A 23,729-nucleotide genomic window follows, 5' to 3' on the forward strand; every position below is an offset into this window, starting at 1 on the left:
TGGCCACCCGTCTTCGTGTTCATTCCACGGCTGGGGCTGGCCGGTGTAGGTCTAAGCTTGCCCTTCCCAGTAGGCTCTTACGGCCACCCGCTTCACGCTCTGCCTTCACCTCCCACGTGCTGCTCACCTAGCTCGCATACTCCTGTTGTGCTCACGGTCGCTGCTGATAGTGGCAAGGCATGGGGGCAGCGAACGGGTCTTTGCCAAAGATCGAAGAAGGGGCGGTGGTTGGCATGGTTCTCTCTCTCTCTCTCTCTCTCTCTCTCTCTCTCTCTCAGCATGCGCATTACAGAAAGTTAAGGAGAGACTTGTATCTTACCGCTGAGGCGGATGCAGGGATGGCCTGAGATCAGAAGTCTGCAATGGAGTTGGTTGGATCAAGCGTCCATTTCATTCGGAGGCCGAGCCTCATGTAGCGCCGCTGGCAAGATTTTGTCATGTCTAGCATCAGAAGGGAGAAGAGCACAGCCCGCCATAGTCTCTCTCTCTCTCTCTCTCTCTCTCTCTCTCTCTCTCTGCAAGCAGCACACTAAAAAAAATGCGAGCGGTAAATTGAGGCAAACAACGGACTCACCACTTACGCATAATCATAGCTACAACTCTGTCGAAATGCACAGAGAGCCAGCCCTAAAGACACCTCTCTGTTGCAGACAAACGTCTACGGCACACTATCAAGGTCGCGAAACTGCAACATGCCATCACCTACTTTAATCCTTCTTCTTTAGAGGAATGTAGCCCAAACTCCAAAGGGACAACTTAACCTATGTGCTACCCTAACTAGGGCTTACCTCTAGCTAATATCGGACTCCTAACTAGACCCTAGCCCTAGTAATGGGTAACCCTAACCTTACCAACGCAGTGCATGAGCATACAAACCCTTCTGATAGCACCCCACTCAAGCCGTCTTCCGCATGTACAGTAAGAGGTGAGATTGGAAAGAAGGTCAGGGCTGTGCTCTCTCTCTTCTGCTTCTAGCCATGGCAATAGTATACTGGCTATGGCGCCGAGGTTGGCTCAGAAACGCGTGAAAAGACAGCTAGTGGGGAGAAAGATGTATAGAGACCCCATAGCCAATCCTACATTATGAAGTGCGGCGGGTGGTAATAAGGGCCTCCCGCACGCATATGGAAGGTCAGGAGAGCGCGTCTCTTCCCAAGCCGTGTATCACCTCTCAACCAAGCAATGAAGCATGGGCGGTGATTGGGGGGTTGTTCCTGATTTTCAATACGAAGCGCCAATAGCATCACAACAACAGAACATGCCTTTCTTAGAATATTTGAGCTGCCGCGGAGTGCAGAGCTTGCAGTGAATGCTTTTCGACTTCTAGTCATGCTAGAATTGTCACATCTACACAGCAAGGAATCTTCTCAAGATTGCAGCGCCAGACTCCAATGCTCGCCGAAAAGCTTTTACCCAACCAATGAGAAAAAGGATTCGTTTAATGCATCACAAAATGGAGTACTTGTACACTTACCATGTATCAATTTTTCTGTTTTTAGAAGAACAACCGAATTAATTAGAAAAAAGGGAAAGTACAAAAGCTTCTAAGGTTATATAAGACTAGTACGGCCGGCCGCCCTCTCCCTCTTTATCGCGTGCAAAGGGGCTTTTTTAGGTTTTGGATTTTAACCTTCAGGTTGCAGATTGCGACACGTGTAAAGGGCTCCCTTATGTTAGTAGATAGGGGCCTCTAAGAGAAAGGGGGCATCAAGAAAAGATACAATTAGATAAATAATTGAAAATAGCCTTGAGTCTCTTGGGCTAGTAGGAAGACAAGATCACAGTCCTCCATCTTTGCCATCTCAGCTCCTTTTGTAAAGTCTTGGTGTCATAGTAAGCAACTTGAGAGGAACGACTAGCCAATTCCATCACAAAGACCCTTGCAAAAAGGTTAGGCTTGTGGTTTTGCTAGGAAAATAACATTTTCCTGACTTTTTCCAAGACCCAGTTCCACCTCTGAGACTGAAAGACACATCAAAGCCCATAGGGATTCCAAGTAGCCTAAATATTTATCCTACCATAATAGGTTTACAGCCAGCTTGAGACACTATGGTTAGACATGAGCGCTAGCCTTTGGAAACTTTAACCTATTTTGGAATGGTTAATGACTAAACCATGGTTAGCGGCACTCCCAAAAACTTTCAACTAATTGAATATCATTTCTTATCAGTACATTAGTGACATCTGCAAATTGATGGAGACAAAGTTGTTTAGATGCCCCTTCAACAGTAATGCCATTTGATTTGCTCTGACTAAGCATGTCTTTAACCAACCAACCCGATGCATCAGATGATCTAGCATAGAGCAAAGGAGACATAGGACATCCATGTCTAATGGACTTGTCAAGGCGGATGGCATCATCCAATGTCCCATTGACAAAAATTCTTACAGTAGCATTTTACAAAAGTAAGTACACAAATCTAATAAACCTTTTGCCCAACCCCATGTCCTACAAGCTCTGGAGAATGTAATGCCACTCTATTCTATCATATGCTTTGTCAAAATCAATCATGAAGAAGAGAAAGTCCTTGTATGACTCTCAGCATACTCAATAACCTCCCAGATGGAAGTAATTCTAGTCACTTAAACAATGTTCAATCATGATAGTGCCTTTGCATACTTCATATCGGACATAATGATAATGCACAACAATATGCTTTGACTTGTTATGTTAAACTTAGTCTTTTGCAAGACTAATGGCATTGTGATCATCACACTGCAAGGATGTGCTAGAAAGAGGAGAATGACCAATATCAACCAACATTTTTTGAAGTGAGATCATCTCACAAGATGCAAGTGATGTGGCGATATATTTAGACTCGATGCTAGAAACAGCAACACAACATTGTTTCTTGCTGGTCCAAGAAACAAAACAATCACTAATGAAGAATCAATTTCCACTAGTGGATCGCATAGATAAATGCGAGCTCGCTCAATCTAGGCATTTGTGTAACCCAAAAGATAGAGAGATTGTCGTGCGCTTTTATCGCACGTGTCGGAGGCTGAGAACTTTTCGAATACCATGTGCGAGCCACAAATGGCTGCAAGCACACAACTAGACTATCCTAGTAAGCTCAAAGGGGGAATGGTGTGTCACTCACCACTCAATGCTTTGCAGTCGTAAAAGATTTCGTGTCGCGAAGAAGAGGGAGCTTCCGTCGTTGCGCTCAACCGCATCACCACCGTCGATGCCGCCGCAATCCTCTCTCTCTCTCTCTCTTTCTCTCTCTCTCTCTCTCTCTCTCTCTCTCTCTCTCTCTCTCAAGCATACACACACACACACACTCGTGAGCACACGATAGAGAAGAAGGTAGAGATAGAGCAAGAGCACTTCTTTAGCATGCACCTCAAAGAATGAGGATTTTAGGTCAAAATGGACATTTTATATGAATGTGACCCATTCACACATGGACGCCCACAGTGGCTGGTCATAGCAAAAATACTGTAAAAATAAGATAAGTGATGGCCTCTCACCGGCGATCACCTACACATCTATATGACCGACAAGCCCGGTCCATGACTCAAATAAAGTGATAAGACGTCCGTCAAAGGTGATAGGGTGTCGGTAAGTGGGAACATGCCCCCCTTTCTGATGTAGATTTCGTCATCGGAAGTTAGTGAGATGAAGCTCGTTCGTCGAGGTGGAAGAGCATCTAAGAATGAATGTCTTTAGCTTTCTTCAAACACTGCAAAATCTACCAAAAATGGCACAGTAATTGCATTCTCATAGAACATATATAATTAAAAAGCATATGCAGTGAATAGGCACACAGAATGATTGGTAACATAATATTTAAAAAAAATTCAGCAATAAACATTAAATTGTAATATAGGCAAACACATAAGCACTTGTAAATGTCAAAAAATAAACAAGTATAGGGTCGTTAATTTAACGATCAAGAGACAGTAGAGGTCAACTATTAATACCATGGGGTGGGTACCCAAGCAAGAATGACTTGTATCGCTCGGCTCAGACATAGAAAAAAAAAAATGAAGCTTCTTGCTCTTCATGTAGTTCTTCTAGAGAAGCACAAACTTATTCACAACTTTCATCTACCACCAAAATTGTACAGACAAAAGAGAAAAAAATAGCATCTCCCATTGTAAATTCATCACCTAAGACAACGTTTCAAGTAAAATCATGGGAGAGTACCTTACCACCCTTGCAACTAGATGAAACGCCTAGGGTGGTGAAAAAATATTGGTCAAAGTCTTCACCCATTACAACTTGGAACAATTGTTTCAAAAGGTGATGGCATCGTTCCAAAAGGTATGATCTACCCAAGGAAAGGGGGAGTGTTTGCTGACATCCATCATTCACTTGCTCCCCTCTTAACCCTTCCTCCATGACTTCTTATTGTCCCAATCTTAGGGAATGTATATATATAGCCCTATACTCAAGAAATCAACAATAAAAAAGTAAAAGAGCAAGCGCCACCAAACAAAAAGCTTGAAACCTATAAATTCTAGTACATGACCCAAAAATCATAATAACACATTATGCACAAGGACACGACCTTTTGACATGACCATTATAATATTTGCACACTAACCAAAATCTATTTGTGTGTACAGATATGGCTAGTGCATTAGAGTCATCCACTCCTACCTTGGATGAGAGGTACCCTCTTTACTTTTCACAAGTGTTTCACATAGTCTACCCGGTGCTTGCCTCTGAGAAGAATTTTGAGGAATTAGAATGGCTGATACGTCTCTTGACCACGACTAATCCCTACTTAGTAGAGAACGTCTCTCCGATTACACAAGCTTACCCTTTTGAGCAAGATGATTATACACGCCTAGTGACATTATTAGTGAATATATGTGCATGATTCTAATGATGAGGAAGATTTACATGATTACACGATTGGCACGTATGGTCTCACTGATGACTTTGTCAAGACACCGGCAAGGCCGGACTAGACAAGGGTAAGGCCGAGCTAGGCAGTGTGGAAAGGGATTCCAACTAGGGCAAAGGGCCAGGGGCTATGCTATATAGTGGGTGGCTGGGTGGTGGACTCCTAGGTTCTAGTTCCCCTTGTCTAACATTGGTATCAAGAGCTTGGTTCTTTTTTTGGGAAAGGCACAGCTGTGGAGGAGGGGAGCCACACAAACTTGCATGAGCAAGTTGCATGTCGGGGTCAAGAAACCATGGAGCATCTCTCCTGTGAGGAGGACGACAAGCAGGAAATCCGTGGGCAACCCCCCTTGCAAGGAGGAGCCGCCGAGGTGGGACCTGCACCAAACTCGCCCCTTGCGGGCTCTACGGCATCGCGTCGGGCGGGGGATCGTTTCACGAGCAAGGGCCGAAGCCCCTTGCTCAATACAATGGCCTCCATGGCCTCCCTTCCTTGCTCGCGCGCTACTGTAAGCGGTCATAGCCGCTAAGTTAGTGTTTTTTCACATTGCAAGGGTGCCCAACCCCTTGGGGGTTAGTGGCCACACCCTTTTTTACAAGAAAAAGGGGCGGTACCCACAGTGGGGTACCCCACCCTCCCTCGTATGCGGATTCGTCAAGTCCCAACAAGGCACGGCATCTCGACACGGCCGGCACAAACTTCGAGTACCCAATTCTCTGCGTATTGTCAGCAGAAACTCGAAGATTTAAGAAAAGCATTCCGACGGGAGTTCAAAGTACCATTACCTTTCAAAATCAATTAATGATTCCAAGCATAATCGATTCGGCTACCAAGGAATTGAGAAATTTCCTATACGGCGGACAATTCGGATCGGTTTCCACCGGGATACTATCGATTTTGACGGAATTAGCAAGCCTAATTACACTTTTCAAGTGCTCTCAATCTCAGGTATTTTTCTGATTTGATTTTGAGCAAAGTACGCCTGATCCTTCCCATGATGGCCCGTGGCCGAATCCTCTCAAGGAGAGTACCCGTGTCGCTACAGCAGGTGATGACACTTACGAATTACTCGATATTCAAGAATTTTGTGCACTTCACACACGCATGTCAGTCATGGATGAAAATTTTAAAGCTTTAAATGCAAATGTTACTAAACTATCCACATTAGTGATTCAATTAATGCAACAGCAGTCCAAGGGACCTGCTGACACGCACATGCATGAGCACATTTCTACACAAGGGCAAGGCCCTTCTAATCTAGGGCAAGGCCCAAATGCTGATGTGTTGCATACTCTCACTGCAAAAGAGGTGGATGAATTGTTGAAAAACACCAAACCACCGATTTTTAAAGGGAGAAAACCAAGACCGCAATAAGGATGCAGTGAATATCTTTCTCAGCAAGTGGGATGGAATTCACGTCTTATGGCGTACTTCGGACGCAATTAGAGCTACCCGCGTCGCTACGGCAGGTGATGACACTTACGAATTACTCGATATTCAAGAATTTTGTGCACTTCACACACGCATGTCAGTCATGGATGAAAATTTAAAAGCTTTAAATGCAAATGTTACTAAACTATCCACATTAGTGATTCAATTAATGCAACAGCAGTCCAAGGGACCTGCTTATACGCACATGCATGAGCACATTGCTACACAAGGGCAAGGCCCTTCTAATCTAGGGCAAGGCCCAAATGCTGATGTGTTGCATACTCTCACTGCAAAAGAGGTGGATGAATTGTTGAAAAACACCAAACCACCGATTTTTAAAGCGAGAAGACCAAGACCGCAATAAGGATGCAGTGAATATCTTTCTCAGCAAGTGGGATGGAATTCACGCCTTATGGCGTACTTCGGACGCAGTTAGAGCTCTGCAAACGAGCTTAACTCTCGAAGGCAAGGCCTAAAAATGGTGGATGTCTCTCAAGGAGAAGAATATCATACCACAGAGTTGGTCAGCTTTTGAAGCTATGTTTAGCAAAAAAAATTTGCCTACAAATGAGGCAGATCGGAATTGGACGGCTTGGGACACATGTTCCATGCACCAATACCCATCATTGCTTGAATATATCTCTCACTATCGGGATGTTATCCTCAAGTTGGAAGGCTTAGATAACTTTCAACAAGTACGGGGGTTTATACGAGGTCTAACACTAGAGCTTAAGAAGTATATCAAGACCCAAGACCCTAAAACACTTGAGGAAGCCAAGGTGAAAGCACATATTCATGATGATCCAGATGAAAAGAAAGCACATAACATTCACGTTCCTGCTAATAAACATGGTAATACACGCACTCAGTATGGGCACAATAAAAGGAAATTTATAGTTGCCAACTCAGATGTATCTAAAAACCCCAAGGGGTCCAGGGGTCATCTCTCTCCAAAGGACTTTGATAAAGCTAAGAAAGAAAAATTATGTTTTCAATGTTTAGGAAGCGGTCATGGCAAAAAGGATTGTCCCAAGGGGAAAAATCTGCTACTCATGGCAAGGAGAAAGTAGTGCACACGTTGCAACTGCTACCTCTTGAGTCTTCCTCACGTTTCTCTACAGTGGAAGTAACACACACAGAGGTGGTACTGCATGAATGCTTTCCCACATCTTCCATGTGACAACAAACCTTTGGACCACATGAGTTAGTACGTATGCACGGATCTCTGCAAGGCCACAAGGTGCACATCTTGATAGATGACGGTGCTACTCACAATTTCATCGATTATGGATTGGTGAAAAAACTCAAATTGCCTCAAACTTTGAGTACCCACCGCTACAACGTAGCAATGATGAATGGACATGATACAGAAATCTGAGATACTCAATGCCGAGCTGTTCCATTGGAAGTACAAGGTTACTCCACATGCTTGGATTTTCACGTTATGAACATGGAAAGGGCAGACGTGGTTCTTGGTAGGGAGTGGTTGCATAGCCTAGGACCTGTCATGCCAAGGGTAGGACTAGACGGGCATGGCCCGAGCAATGTGCCGAACACACATGCAGTAAAGGGGTCTATATATAGAAGAGGGCCAGGGGCCTATATATAGGATGGTTGGGAGGTTATTCTCATGTCTGTCTACCCACTGGTCTTACATTGGTATCAGAGCTTAGGGGAGGGAGCAGCCATGGAGGAGGGGAAGAGGCAGGGCCTTCTCTCGAGTCCTCTCTCTCTCTCTCTCGATCTTTCTCGAAGCATGGAGAAGTGTAGGTGAATCAATTCTCGTCTTTCTTTCGCCATGGAATTAGCATAGCATGGGAGATGGAGGGGCTGCAGGTCGAAGGGGTTGCATGCTGCTCGTGGAAGCTTTGCATGATGCTTCAGTTTTGCATGCAAAGCCCTTCGGAAAGCTCCGGTTATGGATCCCACAAGGCGGGCAACGCCCCTTGGACAGCTCGACATGCAGGGTCGTGGGAGCGTCTGCCTGCACACAAGGAGAGCCAGGACCGGACCTGAGCCGAATTGAGTGTTCTCGACGTCTTTGGGCTCGCAGTAGGGAGAGGAGCACTTTTCGACTCTGTAGCCTTGGCCCTCGATGGCCAGTTAGTGTTCCATCTCAGGTTTCGACCGGGCGCAGGTCGCCATGAAAGCTGAACAAGTTTTCTTTTTTTTTTATGTTTCTTTCACATTCGTCTTCGATTGGGCGCCCTAGGCCAAGGGGCCACCCTAGGGGCCCCTCCCACCACAGGAAGGCCTGGTGCAAGCTTTTTCTTCAACCGTGGCCTTCCACCGCTCGCCTTGGCTTTGATTGGACCTTCCAAGGCACGAAACTGGATGACAGAATATTTCAGATTTGCAGACCCTCTAGAATCAAGAACATGAGAGGTTGCCAAAAGTCGCGAGCATACAAGGGCATGCAAGGCTGCCAAAGGCCGCAACCATACCATGCGATGTCGCCAAAGCTGCGAGCATGCACGGGCATGCAAGGCCGACATAATTGTGCCATGCAAGGGCATGCAGGCAACGCTATGGAAGCACAAGCCATGTCACCAACACGGAATGTTATTCGAGCATCGAGGTAAGTAGTAGATTTCAATTCTGTTTGTCAATTTCCTCCAGAACATGATGCAGCATGGCACAAGCACAGCTTGTGCAAACGGTGTGGTTATTGCCTTTGCAAACAAGCATGTCTTCTCACGGGCATAACCATTCAAGCATAGCAAGCATACAAAGTTGAGGCTTTGTAAATATTCTTGTACGGCCGTCCAAAGCGTGCCGACCTGCATTCATCCACTGGGATTCCACGAGAGCAAGGCTCATTTGAAGATGCTCATGGGCATGGATGGTGTAACACATTAGAGCATTGCGGTTCTCATACATTTTCACTTTGGTTGCGAAACGGGCAAGGCTCTTGGCAGCAGGCAGTAGAATAGTTATTGAGCATGTGCTTGATGACTCTAGTATGCAATGGAATGAATGATCATGGCTATCATTCATAACGCCAAACAGGATATTTCAGGGCGTGTATATGATACATATGCCCACTCTCTTTTGCACAACAGAGATGGTTATGTGCTACATTTGAGCGAGTTTTCTTCCACAGAATCTCGGGACAACTGGTTACAGCAACAACCAGGTTAGCCAAGTTTAAGTTTTTCTTGTTTTTTCCATGTTTACACTTTGCTTGGCAATTACTGTCATTGTGCAAAGCAAAGTGCTTTGGCAATTTTACATGAAGCAAGGCATATACCTTGTGCCAAGGTATTGCCCAATGACTTGGAGTCAACGGCATTGGCACACAAGTTTGGGGAGCTAGCAAATTAGGGAATATTCACTCACACAATTCCTACCAGTTCAAACTGTGCAAGGCACTTATGGTTGTGGCTCTCACGTTTGAAACCGTCATAGTAGCCAAGGGCTTATGCTTTTGCATGCAAGGCATGCTAAGCAGGTGGCATGGATTCCACCACTTCATGCTTTATGCTTCCGCTCTCACACTCGCAACTCTGTCAAGGACAGACTAAGTGATGGATTGTTGAACCTCATGGTTGGTTGCTATCAACACCCAACAGCACTAAATGGAACCTAAATCTAGGACTTATTTCACAGGCAAAGTGCCAATGCTAAGTCATTTTCATGCAATCACGACCCTGCAAGGAAAGTAGATCAAGATGTGGTTGTGTTTTTCTGTTTCCTCTCTCAATGAGAAAGTCATACCTAACAATTGTGGAATGCCTATACGATAAGCTGCAAGTCAGGCATAAGATGCGTAAGAGCACACAGCTTGGGCGCACACTCTAAAAGCTTAAGGAAAGTTCCTCAGCCCAGCATGCTCTTCTTCTCTCGTTCTCTCTCTCTTTAAGGGAAAAAATGAAAATCTTCTAAGAAGCTTTTGATACGTGTTTTGCTCATGAGTCAGCCTGAACCAAGGTGCTCTAACTCTCAGCTAACACGTGTCTAAGATGCTACTCAAATTAGTCTTCATCGGTTCGTCCATTGAACACTAATTTGCACAAGGGCTATGAGCCACACAGGCTAAGAGCCATTGTCAGGCCAAGGGTAAGACCCAACTATTGGCATTCTTTGGGTGATTGTTTTCAAGATTGAACAGATCTACCCAGGTAAGTATACATCGACGTTAATGGACAAGCAAGAGTCTTGTCATTCAGGATGTTTATAGTGTCATTTTTACACTACACATTTTCAGTGCGACACTCAAGTTGAGTTTTTGATAAATCTTCAACTCACAGCAGCTGATCTCTCTATAGCACTACGGAGTGTCTATGGACATATTGTTTTGGGGTACGACCCGAAGGGTGACTACTACATCACCCTATAGGCATTAAGGATCACAGTTTGATCTCTTCCAGTTAGCCTTTCAAGGAAAGAATTCTGCAATCTACCATGCGGTAGCGGACAAACTCAACTTTTCAAGTTGATTCCAATCATTATGTACATGGTTAACTATGTTGGTTACTGTTACCTGCTAGTTGAGCAATTTCTACAAAGGGTCTTACCAAGGGGTTTGACTACGTAGATGTTAACCAAAGGGGTTGTATTGCGCAGGCAACACCCAAGGTTTCCAGTGCAATGTTGCTTGGTCTTTTCAAGTCGTACTAATACGCTTGACTGTTTCAGAGACATGCCAAGGGCATATCGAACCAAAGTATTTTGGGCCGTAGTGTCCACTATACATTATGCTATTACGAACCTAGTTGTAGGATTTGATTTGGCACATGTTGTCACATGGGATGCAACATGGTCTAGGAACTCAAGGAGTTTAGTTTAGCCAATGTGGAGCATGATAATGAGGGTCCCTCTCACTCTTGTCGCGGAGTGATAGCAGTTACATCCACACACAAGTACTAGCTCGTACTTGATGGATGTCTCTTTTCTTGATATCCTTGTTTGAGACATCTTCCACATGTGGAGAATATGAGTCTCTGGGACTGACACTGGTGCCAACTATTTAACAATGTGTCACGATGAAGTCCCTAGGTGCTGGTCGCATCCATGGATTCAACCATTTTGAGCACACAGTATCAGGAGCAATTTCAGTGGCCAGAAATTGTCGGGTACTAAGTACAAACTTGTTATGATTACAAGTGTTGTGAAACCACCTTAACGAAGGGTTGTTTCTACATATAGCTAAGTATGCTATGTACATGAGAATGTCTCATGGTTGATACCTATGTGTGACTAGGTTGTCACATTCTATTATGGTCCAACTTTTATTGCAAAGTATGTTATGTTCATGAGAATGTCTCATGGTTGGTACCTAGGTGTGACCAGGCTATCACATTCTGTTATGGTCCAAAGTGTCGTCCAAAGTCTCGTCATGGAATTGCGGTTCGGATATGTTTGTGTTAAATGCATGCACACTAGGTGTTATGGGCCCTAGTGTTTAACACAAATTTATTCGGAGCGGCATGCAAATTCATGGACTTTATTCTTTCTGATTGCACTGCCAGTGCAATCTCTCTTGCAGATTTAGTATGAGTTGACACCCTGCCATACAAGGTGATGGCTGAGTATAGGTGTTCGTGATTGGCTGTTTGAAACTCCAATCTGCTTTCAACCTAGTTGGTTGTCTCCATTCCATACTAGTTTATGGCTGGATACTCAATGATTGAGTCATAGTTTGTCGTCCGTCGTGGACAACTGTCTGTAAGTGGTTGGAGAAAAGCACCTCACTCTTACTGCTACTATTCATTCCACATAGGATGGGCAGCTTACAAGCATTCTATTTAGTACTAAAGGATATGCAAAGTGCATACGTTAGTAAACCACGCTAAAGGATATGCTAAGTGCATATTACAAGCATTCTATTTAGTACTAAAGGATATGCAAAGTGCATACGTTAGTAAACCACGCTAAAGGATATGCTAAGTGCATATTACAAGAATTCTATTTAGTACTAAAGGATATGCAAAGTGCATACGTTAGTAAACCACGCTAAAGGATATGCTAAGTGCATATTACAAGCATTCTATTTAGTACTAAAGGATATGCAAAGTGCATACGTTAGTAAACCACGTTAAAGGATATGTTAAGTGCATACGTTAGCAAGAAGTAAAACAACTGGATCGGTTACCTTTCTGGTTTGGTGTTTGCTTCATATGATGAAAGGCATGTTACGGCTAGTTTTAGTCTTTGCCTGTTATTCTCAAGTCATCAACCTTAATCATCAGTTTGGATGAGGTTGACTATTGGCAAGAAACCACAGCAAGTCAAGGACTTGGTTGCTGTTGATGAGTATGTCAGCATAGTACTTTCATGGAAAGATGAGCCGAGGTTATATTGCACATTCCAGTACCTTCAGAAAGTCTAAACCTGGGTATGCATTTAGACACCTCTTAGTTGTGATAACTCGTTTAGCATTCTCAAGTGAGTTCTAAATGGAGCCTTTATGCTCTTTTGATTATGGGTCGGTTAACCAAGATGGTTGCACAGGGACAACAATGTGGAAAATCAAGATGTTACTCTTGATTTCATTGAACCTCCCAATGAACCGGGTTCTGATTCAACGAACCGTTGGATCCATGAGGGATGCCACAGTGGAAAACATTAGTGTTCTTATGAAGATACCACCACTTGTGTTTTCGAGGACGAAAACGCTTCTCCAAGGGGGGAGTAATGTCATGCCAAGGGTAGGACTAGACGGGCATGGCCCGGGCAATGTGCCGGACACACATGCAATAAAGGGGTCTATATATAGAAGAGGAACACGGGCCTGGCCAGGGGCCTATATATAGGATGGTTGGGAGGTTATTTGTATGTCTGTCTACCCGCTAGTCTTACAGGACCATCACTGAAGCGTAGCTATGAGCACAACAACTTGATGTTTGAATCCCATGGCGCACATGTGTTGTTGTTAGGAGAGAAGGATATACCTTCATCACCATTGATTTTTACCGCTGAGCTTATGCAACTTGTTTTTGATAATGAGATAGATCAAGTTTTTTTGTGTTACTCACTGTCTCATTTTCTTTCTAACATTGAATCTGTTAAACATTCCTCAACGCCGCATGCTTCTCTCTCATCTCTTCCACCAATGGCTAATTCTAAACAAGCAAACGTTGCTACTGAGTTACAAAAATTATTAAAGGAATTTCAAGATGTTTTTCCTAATGATTTGCCACCAGGATTACCGCCGACACGATCGGTGCAACATAGCATCGACGTGGCTGCAGGCTGTAAACCTGTCAGTAAATCGCCATACCATATGTGTTATTTAAAAGCTGCTGAGGTGGAACATCAGCTTGCTGACTACCTTAGAAGAGGATATATACAACCCACTTCTTCACCATGGGCCTCTCCTATCCTATTAGTGAAGAAAAAAGACGGCAGTATGCTCATGTACATAGACTACCGTGGCTTAAATGCGGTTACGGTTAAGAACAAATACCCATTGCCCTGAGTAGATGAGTTGTTTGATAAACTCACTCATGCTCGCATTTTTACGAAAATAGACTTGCGATCAAGATATCATCAAGTCCGTATTCGACTTGTTGATATACCCAAAACTACATTCCGAACACGGTTTGGACACTACGAGTTCTTGGTGATGCCCTTTGGGTTAACCAATGCACCCGCAACATTCATGATGATTATGGATAGTGTCTTGAATCCGTACTTGGACAAATTTATCATTGTTTTCCTCGATGACATTCTAGTCTACAATGCTTCTGAAGAAGAACATTTACAACATCTCAGGCAGGTGTTTGAGTTGTTACGAACAAACAAATTATATGCCAAGGAATCCAAGTGTGATTTTTTGAAAGAAGAAATTCACTATTTAGGGCATGTTATTTCAGCTAATGGGTTATATATGGAACAATCCAAAGTGGATACCATCCGGAAATGGCCTTCTCCTAAAAATCTGGAAGAGTTACAGATTTTTTTGGGATTTGCAGGTTTTTACCGAAGGTTCGTTAAAAACTATGATAATATTGTTGTTCCCATGACAGATCGACTAAAAGGCAAAGGCAAAGCTTTTCAATGGGGATCCGCTCAACAGCATAGTTTCGATACGCTCAAGGATGCATTAGCTATAGCTCCCATACTTGCTATTGTAGATCCTTTGAAACCATTCGTTTTGGAAACGAATTCTAGTGATCGTGCTATTGGAGTAGTCATGTTATTACAAGACAAACGGCCAATTGCATTTGAAAGAAAGAAGCTTGATGCACCTCAGAAGAACTACTCTGCTTATGAGTGCGAACTCTATGCAGTAATGTCTGCCTTAAAAACATGGCGGCATTGTCTGTATGGTGCTCAGTTTGAGATTGTGTTTGACCATGAAAGCATCAAATGGTTTACACAACAAACGGATTTGAAGGGTCGGAAAGCAGGTGGGCTGAGATTCTTCAGGAATATGACTCCAAGCTAAGGTATCGTAAAGGTCGATACAATGTGGTGGCTAACACTCTAAGTCGTATGCCAGAGATCAATTCTCTCTTGTCACAGAACTTCGTAGTGAATTTTTGGATTCTCTCAAAGAAAAATATGAGCATGATGAAGCATATTCCAAAGTGTGGAGCCATGTTCAAATGAGGGATCCTTCTCACTCCAATGATGGTAGTGTAACGTTAACCTCCACACCTAGTTCTCCTCTATCGAGTGATGAACTACATAAGCATTTTTCCATCGACAATGGGTACCTACTCCATAAGGGGAGAGTTTGTGTACCGATGGACACAGACATTCGGCACCAAATTCTTTATGAATATCATGATAGTCTTAGTGCAGGGCACCCGGGTATTAGAAAAAACTTATGTTCTTGTACGACGACAGTTTTACTGGCCAGGTATACATGGCTTTGTTCAAGCTTATGTCTTGCATTGCCAAAAATGTGAAGTTAACAAAGCAGAGCGCCTGAAAGCAGGAGGCCTCTTACATCCTTTGGAGATTCCCAATGGAAAATGGGAAAGCATCTCTATGGACTTTATTGTGGGTTTACAAACCATTGTACGAGGTCATGACTCGGTATGGGTGGTCGTAGACCTGTTGACTAAACTATGTAAGTTTATTCCAACCGAATCAATGTTTAAGACACCAGAATTAGCCAGTTATTTGTGGACAATCTATACAAATTGTATGGTTTGCCAAGTAACATTGTCAGCGACCGTGATCCCAAGTTTAAGAGTCACGTTTAGAGAGCTGTGTTTAAATGATTGGTTACACAATTGAACCTCAGTACAGTCGATCATCCAAAAACAGAAAGGTCAGACTGAACGAGTTAACCAGGTGCTAGAGGATATGCTAAGAGCATACGTTAGCAAAAAACAGTCAGACTGGGAAGAATACTTACCTATTCTCGAGTTTGCCTACAATAGTGCCTAAGCATGTCACAACTGGATTTGTTCCTTTCATGCTCATGTATGGGTTTCAACCTAGGTCATTTGTTATGGTGGGGTTGGCAACCAAAAAGCTCCAACAGGTTAAGGATTTTCTCCAAGACCACATGGATATGTTGAAACTCGCTCGTCAGAATGTTCGACAAGTACAAGATCGATATAAGAAGTATACTGATGAGAAACGTCAGCAAGTTACCTTCGAGGAAGGGGAGGAAGTATTTTTACGTGTGCCAGAACATTCAAAAAGTCTGAAAACTGGGCCAACACCTAAATTATCTCCCCGACATTGTGGGCCTTTCAAAATACTCAAGCGAGTAGGTGATCGTGCCTACAAACTATTGCTACCTGCACATTCTCATATTCATCCGGTGTTTCATGTAAGCCGTTTACGTAAGCGGTTACATGGGGACAAAAATGTCATTGACCAACAGATTTTGGTTGATTTCATTGAACCTCCTACCTTACGGCATGAACCTAAACGTGTTCTCGATTATTATGAGTTGCAACACGTCATCATGTACGTCAAAAAGCCTTAATCAAGTGGAAAGACCGACCTGAGGAAGGTGCCACTTGGAAAAACATTAGTGTTCTTAAGAAGAAGTTTCCCACTTTTGTTTTCGAGGACGAAAACTCTTCTTAAGGGCGAGTAATGTCAGGACATCGGCAAGGCCGGACTAGACAAGGGCAAGGTCGGGCTAGGCAGTGTGGAAAGGGAGTCCAACTAGGACAAAGGGCCAGGGGCTATGCTATATAGTGGGTGGTTGGGTGGTGGACTCCTAAGTTCTAGTTTCCCTTGTCTAACAAACTTTTTTTTCTCAATGATGACAAGGATATGGGTTTAGACTTAGGGCTACCCACCCATCTATTCAATATCATGTTCCCTTGACCTTCTAGAGGGGTGTAAATAATTAGGTTAGGGTTCTTTATGTTGTTTTGATTGTGTTCAATAAAGGTTGGTGCCTCTTCCCACTGATGTGCCTCCTAGAGGTGTTACTTGTATTTTCTAGTTTGTACAAGAACGCATTGCAGTAGTTGGAATTTTGAAATTCATGCAATCTTTGTGTAGTTCACTCTTCGAATCGAGAGCGATCATCAACACGCATAGGTGTTTCTTGTCCATTATCATTGCCTCTTGTCTTTTTTAGCATCCATGATAGTCTGCTTTAATTGTGATTGGTAGCACAATATTCAACACATTTGCTTAGTATTAAACATTAGATTCGATATAATTTTATGGCATAGTTCCTTGTCTACGTTTATGAATCAAGAAGTTTGACTAAGCTAGTTTGACCAAGATAGGCGCGTTAGAGATCTTTTCTTAATACCATGGGAAATGCCCCCTTAATTGTCAATGGTTACTTTAGGTTCTTGATCCAATTTAGGCAGCATTGTGTGCAATGTACTAGTTCTTTCTAGTGGCCTTAATCCCTCTTGACCTTTAGCTTAAGTATTATAAAGGGAGTTTACTATTGTGATGAGCCTGGGGAGGGTAACAGTGTCTATATGACCCCCCAAAGTTACAAAATTGAAATGCAGTGAAAAACAAACAACAAAAAAAACAAATGTAATGGAAATGGCCTATGAACTTTGAGAATAGCGGAATTAAGAGAATTTGAGTGAGCATATTTTTTAGATTACTTTGAGAACATAGAGGGTGAACTTAAATTGATGGTAGCAACATAAACATAGTACTTAATTAACTTGGCATGAACAATAATGGTAAAGCCGTAGGCAAGTCTAAAAAGACCCAATTATTAAGACCAAAGCTCCCATGGTGTGCACCCTATCCCACATAGTGGGCTCAAAACCGATAATAGATCCCAGTCCCACTTACCCTAATATAATTAACAAAATCAACCATTAATAAGATACTTAAGGACCTCTCTTCTTAAGCAAGAAAAGAGAAGCCAAATACTTTGATACCATGTAATGGAAATGGACTATGAACTTTGAGAACAACGGAATTAAGAGAATTAGAGTGAGCATTTTTGTGAGATTACTTTGAGAACATAGAGGGTGAACTTAATTGATGGTAGAAACATAAACATAGTACTTAATTAACTTGGCATGAATAATACTTTTGCAAGAGAGAGAGTATTAGAGAACATGACAATAGTTGAGGACCGGATTTACTTGGAGCCGGTCCCCCTCCAATGGTCCCCCTCCAAAAGCCGTTTGTATTATAGATTCTCCCATCAAGAGAGACTTGGTACAATACAATCTTTGTGTTCCTTGTGACCTAGGTGATGCAATGAAGATAGAATCTTCATACATCACAAGCATAACATAAACTTTGCAAAAAGCATTAACTATCCCAAGCCTAGGTCCCAAGGCTGCCTCAAACACCTTCGAAGGTGGAGAGAGCTAGCGGGGAATGAGGGTAGGGAAGAGAAAGAAGAATCATTCATAGGAGAAATAAATAGTTCCTCACTTATCATCACTATTCTTGCTTAGCATAACATAATAGAATAGTAATGAAGATGAAGAATATGACAAGCTTAAGCATTGAAGCATGGCTCTTGGTTGGATTTGCATTCCATAGCCAAGAGTGCTGGTGTAGGCTCTCCACTTCTCAACAAGCTTTGGAAAAGAGATGGAGCTCTTTGCACTTCACACAATGAGATAATGTGTGTGTGTGTGTGTGTGTGTGTGTGTGGGAGAGTATATCCCCCTCTCGTGCTTGGTCTCTCTCTCTCTCTCTCTCTCTCTCTCTCTCTCTCTCTCTCTCTCTCTCTCTCAATATTTAATTATATCATTTGAGACATGTGTCCTCTTTTTTCTCTTTGAGAGAAAGACCTTAATTATTTATTTTTATGCATCTAAATTCTCATTGGACTCCTTTAAAGCCTATCCAATAGGATTCAAGCACATCATGAGGGCCACATGTGGAGAATTTTGCCATGTGTCTTTTATGCTTCTTGAGTCATTTGGTTTGAATTGAACACCTCAAACACTAAGTCAATCAAGCATGGAAACCCGTTATGCCTCTTGAGAGTTTATCTTTGAATTGAACACTTCAAGAACCTTAGTCATTTTAAGCATAAAAATCTCAAGCTTTGGGCAAGGTTCCCACAAACACTTTAAGCACTTTAGCTAGCAAGCCAACAAGCACCTCATGCTTGGGTAGGATTGCCACCTCAAGGTCAACCCTAGCTTGCCTAAGGTCAAAGGACTTTTTAACACTAACGTTTGGAGGTTTTAAATTAAGCTAACCCTAAGGTCTGTTATGATCCATTAGATGCACGTTGCTCTTTGATAGACTACCTCCTTTTGGACCCCTATTGAGATATACCATCTCTCCTCTTGGTCCCTTGCTGAGGTAAATCTAGAAGCACTTATTGCACATTCCTCTTTGGTATACCGTCTCCTTTTGGACCCCTATTGAGATGCAACCATTTCTCCTTTTGGTCGCTATTGAGATAGGTCTAGAAGCACATATCTATATCCTAACTCTTGTTCCCTTTCTATCTTCCCATATCAAATGATCAGTTTAATATGAGAAAATCATTTGGTAAAGTTAGATATTATAGTTTATGACATTACCTCTCTCTTGAAATCATAGTCGTCCTCGACTATGAGGTTGAGAAGATAAAGGCTAGTCATTAGTCCATGTTTCTTAGCGGGTAGAGGATCCCTTTTTACCTTACAACATTATTCCAGAGTGGATGACTAGTCCATTTGGTTCTCGGGAGACATTTAGTTGTTGCAAGAATGTCTGCTCTTTAGCCCATATCATACTTCTAAAGTAGAGTGACAAGTTCTACTTGGTGTTTGGGAGTCGTCGTCACCACAAACATGATCCTAAGCATGCATACTCCTTATATTTTGTGCACAATAAGAGAAAGAGAATGAGTCTTATAAGACAAAAACATTTTTTCATTTAAAATGCATTTTTATTTGCTTACTCTATTCTAGCACTGTAAGCATTGACAAGGTTCATATCCTTAAGCTAGGTTCCTTGCATCCCTCTAGCATCTTTAAAAGGATAATTCTTAAACTTAACAAAATATCATTGGATAATCTTACCGTTTCTTAGTACCTTGTCTTCGTGTCGAAGAATTGATTCAGATTGCAACACCTCTTCTTGATCTTTAAAGGATAGACTGCCCTCAATTATTGGTTCCTTTTGTGGCTCTTCTTTGTAAGGCTTGAGTAGAGTCACATGGTTAGCATTGTGAATGAGCCAATGGTTGGGAAACTTTAACTGATAAGCCATCTCATTGATTTTCTTAAGAATTTCAAAAGAAAGGACCATAGTATCTTTTTGCTAGTTTAGCATAATACTCTTGGTGGCTCGTAGGATTCTTGCCCGTAGTATGTCTTAGATGAGCCTTGAGAAAGTTTAGCAAGACCCAATCATTTTTCTTAAAGTCTAAGGCTCTTCTGTGCTTATTAGCAGCAGCCCTTTTTGCCTTTGCTAAAAGGTTGGATATAAACTTTTCAATGTTTGGAAAAGATTATTATAAGTCTCGGCTATATTCATCAGCAGCAACGAAGATCTTCCCATATACTTTAAGTAGTAAGGGACTTTTGGATCTTTCCTCTTTAACCTCAAAAGGTGCTTTCCCCATAGAAGTATGTACAATGTCATTGTACGCATACTCTATAAGAGGTAGGTACTTCTCTCATTGAGAAGGTTGATCTACTTCCATGACATAGGCTTTTAGTAGATTCAAGAATCATCAGATTAGTTATTTCAGTTTGGTCATCCGTTTGTGGATGATACGCCAAAAAAGAAATTTAATCTACTTCCTAGATTCTCAAAGAGAACCTTCTAGAAATTACTGGTCATTCTAAGATCTTTGTCTAACACTATGGATATTGGCAAGCCATGATACTTCAAAATTTGAGATCTAAAGAGGGTTGCCGTTTAAATTGCCTTAACAGTCTTTTTGTGACAGGCATACAATGTGCTTTCTTGCTAAGCATGTCGACTGAAACAATCCAAGTTTCTTCCCTCGATCAAATTTCAATTTTTGGTATACCACGCATTTTGAAACATACTCTTGTATGTTTAATTTTCATGGTGTACATGCTCTTTTCCCTGTAGGTGAAGTAGATTCTCCTTTCATGGAACTTTATGTTGGCATCCATGCGGTTGAACCATGGTGCCCCTAGGATAACATCCTCATGTTCGAGGGGAGAGATAAAAAAATCCTTCTTTGTCAACGTAGCTTTGGAGATGAAGCCTCAACTTTCCAATCAAGGGAGTAACAGAGGCTTGTTGTCCCTTGAAAGCCGTGTCAACAGTGATAGCGGGAAAAAGAGCAGTGCAATCGGGTGGCCTCTGTACTCATGCACACTCCACAAACCACGCCTCATGCAAACAAGCAAAGAACAAAACAAAGGGGGCACCACCCTAAATTAAGAGGTTTAGGGACCTCACACATAGTGCACATAGGCAAGTGAGACTTCTGGCATTATGATGGCATCAAAACATATGGCAAAAAACATAGAAACGAATCTTAGGGACCTTATGTAGCATATATATACACAAGACATCAGCTTAACAATACAACGGCATCTGATCATACATAACAAGGATATAGAGAAGCAAGCCAAGGATGGCATAATCCCTTGTCAAAAACAATCAACCCAGCAAGTAAGTATGATCCTACTAGCTACACATCAATACCTTAGAGAATGATGGCGAGGATGGTGGCCATGGAGCATGAGAGAAGACTCCTTATTTAGGTTTTAGGGCTAGTAATGTAGCATACTAGAGGGAGAGAGAGAGAGGGAGAGAGAGTAGAGCTCCATCCATAGCTCCTCGTTGTGAGCAATGTCGTCATAGCTTTGTTGCTTGGTGAAGTGGGTGAAGTGTTGGTTTTGAGTGAGAGAAGGCCTCCTTATATAGGTTTCTGAGAGGGTTTAGGATTAGGGATAAACATGCTTAAATCCGCTGATTGGGGTTACTTTTTGCTTAGGGTGGTCAACAGATTGAGGTCACCTGATATGTCACCATCAAGATATTCTCTAGAGTGATGTGAGAGGGGAGGGTAAATGCTGATTTTTTTGATTGTGACACATGGGGATAAGGCCTTGACCAGCATTTAAGAGCAGGTAAGGTGGCTGTTGAAACTGGAGGTTCTGCACATGTCAGGGGGGGACCTGCGGGGGGGAGGTGGCAGCTGGGTCCTCCTGAATATCAAATTCTCAAAAAATCCTCAACCATGGCTTCTTTTGACATGTGTTCTTTGAAAAAATCAGCATGTCTCTTTTCAACTCAAAAGTCTTTATCCCTGTTGACTCACCTTTACCATAAGATTTTCCCCTTTTCTCCTCCTGTAACTGCATTGTTGATGCCCAATCACTGCTTCTAGTAACAGTGAACTGTTACCTACCAAATACTTATGGTGCAGTAAAAAATATTTACCATGGGTAAAAAAAGTTACTGTAGGTAAAAAGTGATTTGTATTTACCATGTAGGTGAAAAATATTTACTGTAGGTAAAAAATATTTACTGTGGGTAAAAAAGTGAAAACGGAGTATGCTGTGCTGTGAGTCCACACGAACATCCTCGTGTAAATTTCACTAGAAATTCACACCTAGAATGGGCTATTCTGTAAGATATAGGTTGTAGGCATGCATAAGAGCTCGTTCCCACGTATCTTCTGTCCATGGCACTTTTTACTCTTTGGTGCTTGTGAAGTAGATTTTTCTTCTCTTTCGAGATCCCTTGGACTAGAGTATCCTCATCTCCCCAACAACTGACTATGCCTTTATTGCATCTTCAGAAGGGGTCCTAAAAACCATGCATCATATAGCCCTCCCCCTTAAGCTAGAGGTATTTGATGCCTCTAGCTGTAGGTTGTGCTACAATAGGGTTCTCTTGAATACTTACCCACCTGGTACCAATTGAATTTGCCATGTTACTGCTCTCTTGGCTGATGCACCCTGTTTAGTCCTTTCTGATGAATAATTGTATCCATCCATGACTAACTACTGGTCTCCTAGACCCTTGAAAGCCATACCCCATCCATTGTCAATATCCGCTTTCACTGGTAGCATTCTATTTTTTTTTTCTTCTCTTTTTTTTTCCTTTTTTTTCTTTTCTTTTTTTTGTCTTCACTTTTTTTTTTTTTTTTTTTTTGAAACGACTATGTACATGATTGTTACCTTAGTTGGAGCTCGAATATGATGAGCTCTCCTCTGAACCATCCTTAGCATTGATTTCACTAGCATATGGCTGTGAAAGACGACATTGGTAGGCCTTCAATCGCCAACCATTTACCGGGGTCTGATGTACCTTACCATCTAGGTCACCTAGTTCGTAACTACCATTTGAGAACCTCTGTATCACTACAAAAGGGCCTTCCCACTTAAGCAAGAACTTACCATCCTTCCTGCGATCAAAGCGATTGTCGTATCTGAGCACTAAATAACCTTCCTTGATACCTTTCTTGACAAGGTTGCGATTGAACTTCTTTCGTTTCTTCTCTGCCTGGGCTGCATAGTACTTCACTGCTGACTCTCGATCTAGCCCTAACCTCTCCAAATCGATGATTCTTCCTTCCACCTACTTCTCTTGACTATCCTCTTGATGTGCTTTTAGAACTCGGAGGCTCGCTAGCTCCACTTCTATAGGCAATAGTGCCTCTTGCCCGTAAACCAAGTGAAAAGGTGTATACCCAAAGGATGTTTTAAAGGATGTTCTATAGGCCCAAAGTGCTGCATCTAGGTGTTTGTCCCATGCCTTAGGATGTAAATGCACTTGCTTAGTGATGATTTTACATATAAGACCATTTACCTTTTCCACAAGACCATTGCACTGAGGGTAGTATGGTGTAGAGTGCCTGCGCTTGATTTTTAACTTGCTCATCAATTGCCCGACTAAATCAGCTCAAAATCCCGGTCCCCTATCCGAGAGAATCTCCAAAGGTGTGCCAAAACGGCAACAAAGGCATTCAAAAATGAAATCACTCACGTCCTTGGCTGTGATGCGCTTTGTGGGACGAGCTTCTGCCCATCTGGTCATGTACTCCACCCCCATAATGATGTATTCCTTCCCTGATTGAGTGCAAGGTAGTGGCCCTATTGCATCTATCCCCATTTTTCAAATGACTCATAGGTTTTGATT

Source organism: Adiantum capillus-veneris, chromosome 16 (genome assembly GCF_014529385.1).
Source record: "Adiantum capillus-veneris isolate H3 chromosome 16, ASM1452938v2, whole genome shotgun sequence".
In the NCBI taxonomy this organism is placed as follows: Eukaryota; Viridiplantae; Streptophyta; class Polypodiopsida; order Polypodiales; family Pteridaceae; genus Adiantum; species Adiantum capillus-veneris.